The following is a 10,313-nucleotide window of genomic DNA, read 5'->3' as shown; positions in this document are numbered from 1 at the left end:
CAAGTAATATCAGCAAAATCTCACACAATCGCAGAGCAAGTCGAATTGTCTGTGATACCACTTTTCTCAATTGAACCAATTGGAATTCTACCAATAATTCCGATCCGACACAAAACTGACTGAATCACCAATTTGATTCACTTAGATTCCAACACAATCTGACTTATTTGATACACTTGAATCCAAACACAATCTTTGACCAATTTCAGATAATCGGTCTGAATCAAATCTCAATGTATTTACTCAAGATCCAACCAATTTTCAGACTAAACTGACTCCAAACGCTCGACGTTTCACAAAACCGACCTTGACTGGGAATCGCGACTTGACAGCCAAAGTGGAATCAACAATTTAATCGAATACCTCAGGAAATTGCACAAATTTTAATTTTCAACTACCCAAATACTTTTTCAAATATTTATTTTTAGCCACAATTTAAATTTATCAACCACTAAAATCTCACCAAACCACACACCAACTACCACAGACATGCGCTACTTATCCTTTTTAAATGCAAAAACGATTTCGAGATCCAACAATCCGTCCGGTTATCCAAAAAGTGCTGCAGAATTTGCCAACTCGTCTTGGGCGCCACTGTATTCCACTTCGCTAGGCTCGATCACTAGCGGCTTGATGCCGGTTGCTGAAATCCGCGATGACGAACGATAGAAGCCGCTTTGTTTCCTTTGCGCGTCCAAAATGACCAACACCAATCACAATTGGAGCGTCCCAGCTTCACAAAATGTCCACCACACAATAGGCGACACAATACCAGCACTTGAATCGTCCAAAATGCCCAACAATTTCACTGGACTATCTGGTTCGAATGAACCAAAAATGTTCGATAACTTGCTAGTGGACTGTAAAAATTAGCTTCGAACCACTTAACTTCACTCCGAACAACACTTGGAATACTTTCTCACCGTGGGGGAACAAGTTTTTTTTTCTCCCTTATTTGGGTTTTCGGACGGGTCAGAAATGCATCACTTTTTAGATTTACATTCCCCAAAGTTGGATCATTTTCAAAAGTCTAATAGTAATTTTTGAAAGTTAATATTTAAATTGATTTCTATTTTCAATTGGAAATCAAATTTTTTAACCATAAAAAAATTATGGCACTTTATGGCACTTGACTTTGTTGCAATAAATTTCAGAGAGCACAAAATTAACTCCTTACTCACCCCTCGCGTAGAAGTTATGGATCATGGTTACATCTACCACATGGATAAACAGGTAAATTGAATTACTCACAAACAATTTATTAGAAATAATGATTTTTTTTTACTTTCAGACAACGAACACGTGTTCCTGGCAATGTGCTCATAGGCGAAATCAAGATGGCGTCCGAAAATGCGGTGGTCGGGCGCGCACCAAACTGGTTGGTCTACAGCACACGCTGATCTCAACTTCTGAGCACAACCATAATCCAGACGTATTGGAGTGCGAAGTCACACGATGCAGATTAAATTTAAACAGGAAAGCTGCTGAAGGGATCGAAAGATCGGAGAAAATAATAAGGCCGCAGACCCGCCGTCGGAAGCGGCGGTCCTGATACACTGGTCTAGGTCTGCCGGGGCTTCCTGGGTCTGCGTGAAAGCTACGGGTGATCCCTTAGCCCCGTTCGACGCGCGACAGCGTGAAGGACAATATGTCTCTCAAGTTCGAACGCGCAGCGTGAGGAGTCGGGTTCAAAAATTAAGAACTCTTTTGAAACAATAGTCTTTTTCAAATACTGATTCTAATTTGTTTAAATTACAGGTACACCCTTCTTTGTCTAAATTAGCACAAAGAAAAATATGTCATTGTGCAAGGCAAGACAAAAAGCTGATCTGCCGTATGATCCTGTGGATTTTAAAGTTATTGAAGATTTGTTTACCAAAACCCATCAAAAATCATTTTGAATTCGAGGACGGTCGTGTGGTGAATAAGGTGGGCATTGGTAAAACATAACTAAATTGAATGATTATTTGTATAAAAAATAGAAAAGAGTTTGCTTAAGTGTTTTAGTGCAAACGCTTCAAACGGCATCTGAATGAGATGAAGTATAATCAAGAGTATAAAATCGCTGATGCACAAAAGAGAGAGAAACAAATAACAGCGAAAGGATGAACGAGCAGAAAATATGAGAAAAGCATTCTATCTGTGATTGTTGTTGAGGATAGACGCGCTTAAGTGAACGATTCGGAACGCGTGAAAAGTCGTCACGAAAAATTCCATTTGCTAGGATACGACAGGTCGTATTATGATATTTTCGACTGTAGAAAATATTGAGCGACTTAGCAAATCTGAAGTTTGGGTGATGGATGGAACGTTCTCCTCAGCTCCACAAAATTTATCACAAATATTTACAATCCATAGATCTATAGGTTCTGGTAAAAACAAATAAAAAACATTTTTTCATATGCCTCTGCCCAACAAAAAGCACAGAACATACAAATAAAACTTTAAGGTCACTGATAATTACAGCTGAGGAAAATTCCATCATTTTAAAACAATCTTTTATCGTGACTGACTTCGAAACTGCTCAAATAAGTGCTGTTCGAAATGTGTTTCCTACTTGTAAACAAACGGGTTGCTTCTTTCACCTTACTAAGAACTGGTGGACAAAATTTTGTAAACTTGGGCTAAGGAGCTACTTTGCTAAAAGTGTTGCGATACAAATGGCCTTTAAAAAAAGCCGAGGCCTTGGCACTTTTGGAACCCTAAGAGGTTGCCGAAGGCCTTAAAATTATCCGGAACACTTCATCTAGAATCATGAAACCATTTTTTGATTAAATATCAAAAGTTCACGTTATGGGAGAAAGAGTAAACGGGATACCAAATCCAAGGTTCCCGCGTGCATTTTGGTCGGCAAAGCAGGCAACATTAGAAGGTCGCCCAAGAACTACCAACAGCACAGAAGAATATCACAACAAATTCAAAGCGCTTATCAAAGGAGGGACTTCTCACAAATTTTATCCTGTCGTCAAAAGCTTTCGAGACGAAGAAAGCAATACTTCTGCACAACATTTCTGCAGGGAGATCAACCGTTAATAAGGAATAACAGAAAATTGGAAAAACTGAATATTCGGATTAAAAACGCCATAGCGAAGAAAGTAGGGTAACGGAACTATTTTGGACCGCTTTGGGAAGCGGCTATGCTATTTTCTGATATAAAAAGCATATGTTACAATATTCGACTGCTTTATCCGTTCATTACGAAGATCAAGGATTTTTCTATCGAAAAATATCGTCGTTCGTTGCAATGTAACAAGATTTAAGCCTGAAACACGTTTCTTCAATCATTACTCTGGTCAGTATTTTGGACCACCAGGTTTCTATTTTGGACCACCCTTTGAACCTATTTTGGACCACCCTTAAACTAAATAATTTTTTTTCTAAATTTTGCTATATTTCGACAGCGATTGATGCGCAATTATGTGAATTATTCAGATAATTGTTTCATATCTTATTGTTATAGACTAGTCAAGTTTTGTTTGTTCGATAAGAATAGAGTAAAAACAGTGAAATTCCTATCATATAGTGTGTTCCAAATGTTATGAAAAATCTGACAGCACACTGAAATCTCGACGAAATTTGTCCTGCAGTGTTCAATACTGGCCAGTTGGCTTATCTTTAGGCTCAATTTGCAGAACGCAAATCTCCTTCAGGAGACCCAAATATAAGTTGAGAAAGTCTGACATCATGAATTTCGCGACATCAATTGATGCATTTTGACTTCCAAAACCTTAGTGAATTTGGTTTGGCTTCAGTTCTGTAGATAGATTCAAAAAGATAGAAATGTGCGAGATTTATGCTATCTTTTTAGCCATCTGAAAGCCAGATTTTTTCACAAAAATTCAGTTTTAATTTGATACTAACTTTGTTCTAGGATAAAATTTATCGTTGGACTAATTTTCAAACAGTTTTTTTTAAATTGCATAACCACAGCTATATTTATAGTAGGTACTTTATCGCTTGTAAAATTTAAACATTTCAACCATCTTTTCCCAAGTTTTGAAACATATATAGCTAGCTATAATTGAATATATTATTTGATAAAATTGTTCTAATATTAACTGAGATATTTCAACTGTTACAAAAATTAAACTATTTGCCGATTTGTTGTCGTTTTTTCCAAACCCCTCCTTTAAAAGGGTTTTTCTTTCGTTTCTTCTACTTACCCAAGTTTTTTTCCTAGAAAATCATTCCTGAATGCATTCATTTTACTGGGAATCCTAAATGGTTCATGAAGCATAAAAAACAATGACTTGATAAAAAAATTGGTGCAAGTCCAAGTTTTCATGTTTAGAGGCTTCTTTAAGCTGTAACTTTTAACAACTGATTATCAAACAGTTGCCATTGATGTAGATTGTTAGATTAACTATTCTATTCTATTCTAATTTGTTTATTTATAGAGGATTTTAACCAACATGGTCATTCGTCCTCTTAGGAAATTTTTAACGTTTACACTGTTTCTTAACTCTAGATTTTATCTAATATTCTAGCACTTTTCAGAAAAATTATTAGTTTGTCTTCGTTCATTGCGCTTAACGCTGTCGATGGGTCGTAACTAATTCCGCTGTTTTGCCTTTCCGTTGCGTATAATCTGCATTCTCCGATGATGTGGGAAACCGTTTGCGGTTTGTTGCAGGTGATGCATGTTGTTATTCCTCTCGTGAAGAACTCCAGGTGTGTCAACTTCGTATGCCCAATTCGTAGCCTGGTCAAAGCACGTTGTTCTAAAGGACTTCCTCTATCCTTCCAATTCCGAGTGTTACTTTTTATCCTTCTTAAAAAGAGTTCCCGATTATCTATCCATTCTGCTTCCCATTTCGATCTTATCTCTGACCTAACCCATGTGATAATGTCCTGAGCCGGAATCTCAACTGACATCCTCGGGCCACTCCTACCCTTCTCGGCCAATTCATCTGCTTTGCTGTTGCCTTCAATGCCCACATGACCGGGGACCCAACATAAAGTGCTTTTAAGTTGATGCAATTTCTCTTCAATCTCTTGTATCCAAGGATGGAACGATTTTCCCGACTCTACTGCTGCTAAAACGCTGGCTGAATCCGAGAAAACAACTGCAGGATACCTTGATTTCTTCGCTATGTTCTTGAGGGCTAACAAAATGGCCATGGCTTCTGCGGAAAAAATGGTGCATTCCTCTGGTAGCTGGAAGGAGAGCTCTTTGTTTCTGCTTAATATTCCAATGCCAACCTGCCTATTCGCAACTGATCCATCAGTTTAGATCTGCAAAAAATTCGAATATCGTTGTTCCTGGTGATTTTTAAATAGTTGGACGGCCTTTCGGTTACTTTCTCCTACTTTGAACCTGTGTTTTATCGACCAGTCAACGTTGGGCATATTGGAATTCCATGGTCGGGTACAAACCATATTAGAGCGAGCAACTATGGGGACCGCTTTTCCAGTTAACGATTGAAACTCCTGCAATGACCTTTCCGAGGCTGGAGTGGTTGTTCCATGTGGTTTTGCAAGCATGCGAATGGCATTTGTTGTCAAACGCTCGATAAGGCGGTATTTCCATGGAAGTGTTCCACTTTCTGCGTGGATAGACAGGACGGGGCTGCTACGCATGGCTCCGCCAGCGATGCGTATACCAGCATTATAGTTGGGCATGAGTGGTTTGAGTGAGTTGGGACCTTTTCGCCCTATAGTATTGATCGCATAAAAGATCTTAGATTCACCTATGCTACTGAACACGTTTAGTAGGCATTTCCTTTGACCACCATAAGGTCGACCACCAATTGCACGTAATAGGTTGAGGCGAGATTCTAGCGCTGCCTTAGTTTCGAAAATGTGGGTGGTAAAGTTGAGCGTTTTTGTGAATGTCACTCCAAGGATACGGGCTTTTTTCACTTCTGGAACGTTTTTTCCATCAATCGTGATTGACGGAATTGCTTTGTGTCGTCTTCTTCTGCAAATGTGGAGAATGTTAGATTTTTCTGACGAAATTGTGAACTTAATTCCATCAGCCCATTTGATCACGTTTGTTACAGCATTTTGTAGTTTTTTCCTGATGCTTTTAACTTGTTTTCCTGACACTAGTAAAACTATGTCATCGGCGTAAACAAAGGTTTGAATTCCACGAGGAATTTTTTCGAATATTGTCTCCATAGCAATGAGGAAAAGTGTCACAGCAAGGACCGATCCTTGAGGTACTCCATTTCTTTGAGATTTTAAATCAGAGAGGGTTCCACCAACTAGTACTTTAAAAGATCTATGCGTTAAAAAATCTTGTATGAACATGTACAGATTTCCGCTAATTCCCCATTTTGCTAGAGTAGCAAGGATAGGTGCTCTTTGAGCAGTATCATACGCTTTGCTAAGGTCGAGCAAAGCCAACTCTGAATGCTGTTTATTTTCGAAGGGTGTGTCTAAGGCGGCTTCCAGTTCTGCAAGGTACTGTTCTACCCCTCTTCCTTTTCTGAACGCGTATTGATTTGGGCTCCACAATTTCCGGTCTTCTATCCACTGAACAAGTCTTCGGTTCACCATGCGCTCCATCGTTTTACCTATACAACTCGTGAGAGATATTGGCCTATGATTTTCGACTTTCTTTGGATCTTTCCCCGGCTTTGCCAATGGTATAATTGTCGCTTCTTTCCAGTTGGATGGAAAAACTCCATTCTCCCATAGCTCATTAAAACAGTCAAGGAGTTGTGTTTTTGTTGCAATCGGAAGGCGTCGTATCATTTCGTTGCTGACGTTGTCTGGCCCGACAGATTTGCCTTTTTTTGATTTGGTTGCAACAAAAAACTCCTGAATTGAAAATTTTCTTTCCATTTCAGAAACGTCTTTCCTATTTCGTCGGTTTGTTCTCGGTGGAAGAGGAAAAGGTAGTTGTGGTTGGTTGGACATTGTTTGGAAGTGGTCACCTAGACAGTCCGCAATCTGTTGGTGATCATCGGTTATCCCTCCTGGAGTTTCAAGAACAATTCTCGGAGGTTTCCGTTTCCCCGAAAAGCGATTAAAGTTTTGCCACATCACAGATGTTGGCGTGTCTGGTGAAAAAGAAGCGACAAAATTTTCCCAACTAGTTTTTTTTGCTTTTATGATTCTCAACTTTTTCCGTCGGTCTTCAATCAGCTTTTGTACTTGAATGTTCCACCATGGTACGGCTTTGCGGTGGTAGTTTCCACTAGTACGGGGGATGCTAACCTCAGCCGATTCAACAATCGCCGCAGTGATTGCGTTTAAATTTGGTGCAGAGTTTGGGGGTAGTTTTTCTAGAAGAGTATCTTCAAAAAGCTGCCAATCAGCTTGATCTTCAAGCCAGCGAGGACGACAGTTTTGCTTTTTTGGTGGGTTATTTAAGGTTATTCGAATTGGGAAGTGATCGCTTCCGCAAAGGTCGTTTTCCACTTGCCACGAGAGTCGGTTGCAGATTGATACGGATGCCAAGGATAGGTCAATTGCACTAGTTGTACCATTTGGGAGATGGAAGTAGGTATGTTCTAAGGAATTGAGAATGATGAGCGCATTTTCGGCGCAGGATTCTTCGATAAATTGTCCACGATTATCGGTACGACTATCACCCCAGGTGGCACTGTGAGCGTTGAAATCTCCGACAATGAGTAGGGGGTGGGATAATGAGTGGATAATATTCTCGAATTCCGTTTTAAAAGAGGCAAGTGATTCACTATTTGGGACGTAGGTAGATAAGATCGTGACTTTAATGGGAGACTCGATAGTAACAGCACAGGCAGGCAAAGTTGTGTTTAGGTCCGGTCGTCTTGCGGAGGTAGAATGAGTTGGTGCTGAAAGGTACGGTGCATCGGTGTTGTTTTCGGGTTGATTAAAAGTTGTTGTACTTGCCTGTGTGTTACACAGGTGTCTGGTGCCAGCAAACGCCCTGGGTGAACCAGGACTTGGAACAACCAGATTTGCGGCTGGCACCGAACTAAGGCTGTGTAGAAGTGGTACTTCTGAGGATGTTCTGATGGTTTCTTCGTTTGTTGAGGCTCGGTTTCTCGGTGTTGTGGTATTGTTGCTGTGACGACATGTTAGTAAAGGTGTGTTACTGCCAGTCCATCGATTGGTGATTGATTGCGCTGGTGCTGAAAGGTACGGTGCATCGGTATTGTTTTCGGGTTGATTAAAAGCTGTTGTACTTGCCTGTGTGTTACACAGGTGTCTGGTGCCAGCAAACACCCTGGATGAACCAGGACTTGGAACAACCAGATTTGCGGCTGGCACCGAACTAGAACTGTGTAGAAGTGATACTTCTGAATTTTTTGTTGTTTGACGGGTAGATAAAGTTGATTGCATGTGGGTCATTTTGGTGGTGGGAAAACATCTCTGGACTACAGCATGCCATTTCCGTTTCAGATCCGATTTCAGTTGAGCTGTCTAATTCTATGCTGGATTTGGTGGTGGCTTGTTTCTTCTGTGGCGGTTGCGTTTGCTTTTGGGAGTCACTTTGGAATCTTTTGACTGGGGTCACTGAACGGTTGACTTGGGTTTCGGTGGGTGCCAAGGAGCGACTTGATCGGTTCGTTTGCTGGGTCTTAGCTTCCGTTGCATTATCGGGTTTTGGTTGGTCAACTACGATTTTGATGGGGTTAGTTTTCGAATTTTGATTGTTTTCCTGGCTTTTAGAGCGATTCCTCTCAAGGCTTTGAGACCTTTGGATCCAGGTTTTGGCCTTTTGGAAGTTTAATTGAAGGTTTTTGCATGTTGCCTTCAACTCTACGATTTCTCTCTGCAACTGTTGAATTACCTGGTCTTTTTTCTGAATTTCGTCTTGCATGGATGATTTTGATGAGCTGATTTCGGCATACGATGGTTGCTTATTCTTTGATTCGTACAGTCGTCGAGCTTCGGGGAAAGTTATTCTGAGATCCACTTGCATCTTGCAGATTTGGTCTTCCATTATGTATTTGGGGCATTGTCGGTTTAATGCAGAGTGGCCGTTTTTACAATGGTGACAGAATGAGTGATTTTCACATTCACCAACGTGTTCCTGAGAGCAGTTTGAGCACTTTTCGTTTCCTTCACACCTTAGCTTTGTGTGACCGTAGTCTAGGCACTTGAAGCAAAGCATTGGTGTCGGGTAGTACGGTCGTGTAGCAATTCTAAGAAGTCCAAAGTTGATATATTGGGGTCTTTCGGTGCCTGCAACAGTTAGTACAAGTGAGGCGGTATTAACTGTTTCCTTTTGTACTTTTCGCTTGATTCTCCTTACGTTAGTTACGTTTTGTTGTTTCAATTCGGTCAAAAGTTCTGCTTCGCTGAGCTCTAAAGCATCACGACAAGTAACCACGCAACGTACAAAGTTCAGTTGTGGATGAGGTGTAACTTGGATTGGAGTTCCGTCGATCAAAGTATCAAGTTTCATGATCTTTTCAGCCAACTTCCGACCCCGAACTTTAATGGAGTACTTAGTTCCTTTAGCTTCGGTTTTAGCATACTCTATTTTCCCACCATCAAGTTGGACTGACTTACTTATAGTGGATGGGTTTTTTGGTAGATTGTTGCCTTCGGTTGGGCTCATCTGAAGGATGATAGTGTCATCTTGAGGACCAAACCATTCGGGTAGAGATCTGCTGTAAATAATATCCGGCGGGGAGCCTCCCCCGGGGGGATTTTCCGAGCTAGCCATTAGGCTAGCGTTGATTGTTGTTACAATTGAATCTTGCTTTCGTCACCAAGCGTCAGGGTAAGAAATTAAGAAAGAAGGAAACTGGATTTCGTATTTGTTGGATCTACAAATACGGTGCGCTTTTTTCTTGTCCGATTCAACGACCAGAGCGCACGAAGGCACTAGCCGTTGTAGCCTTTTAACCTAGGGCCTCAAGTAGTAGCAAGAGGCTAAGGTACCCTACTACGAGCAATCAAATGACCCACTCACTAGAGGAGTAGTACAGCCCTTTACCCTCAGCGTAGAACGAAAACGCGAAGGGCGAAGGTACCACGTTTCGTAAAGTTTTCTCCCGATCAAAAAAGAACCCACAACATGTGATGCGCAAGTCTGCCAGTCGACCTTTATATCGTTCAAAGGGAGGCGGAAGAGATCAACCGCTTTCGAGCAGTTAAACGCCTGGAGTTAGGCACTCAAACGCAAAGTTCCAGGTTGGATTATAGCGGCAGGATAAAAAGACTATAGCAGTCAGATGCAGCCACCGAAACCAAAACAATAACAACACTATTCGGGCGACGTTTTGGTGAGTAGTGTTGCATGTAATTCCACCGTTACTCGAATGTGAAGCATACAACTTCACCACGCTACGCTTCTTCTCACCTCAAGATAACTTTCAGACCGGAAACCACTGTTTCAATAGTCAGATTTCACCGAGAAAAAACGTTTT

The 10,313-nt window shown here is 40.9% G+C and overlaps 1 protein-coding gene across 2 annotated transcripts in view; it reads right to left on the bottom strand.

Annotated features, from left to right (window-relative positions):
* LOC129745445 (neuropeptide CCHamide-1 receptor-like) overlaps positions 1-10,313 on the bottom strand; it is a 241,547-nt gene that overhangs the window by 134,448 nt on the left and 96,786 nt on the right. The window lies entirely within an intron of this gene.

The sequence above is a fragment of the Uranotaenia lowii genome, chromosome 2 (assembly GCF_029784155.1).
Source record: "Uranotaenia lowii strain MFRU-FL chromosome 2, ASM2978415v1, whole genome shotgun sequence".
Taxonomy (NCBI): domain Eukaryota; kingdom Metazoa; phylum Arthropoda; class Insecta; order Diptera; family Culicidae; genus Uranotaenia; species Uranotaenia lowii.
This window is presented reverse-complemented; position numbering and strand designations above follow the sequence as displayed.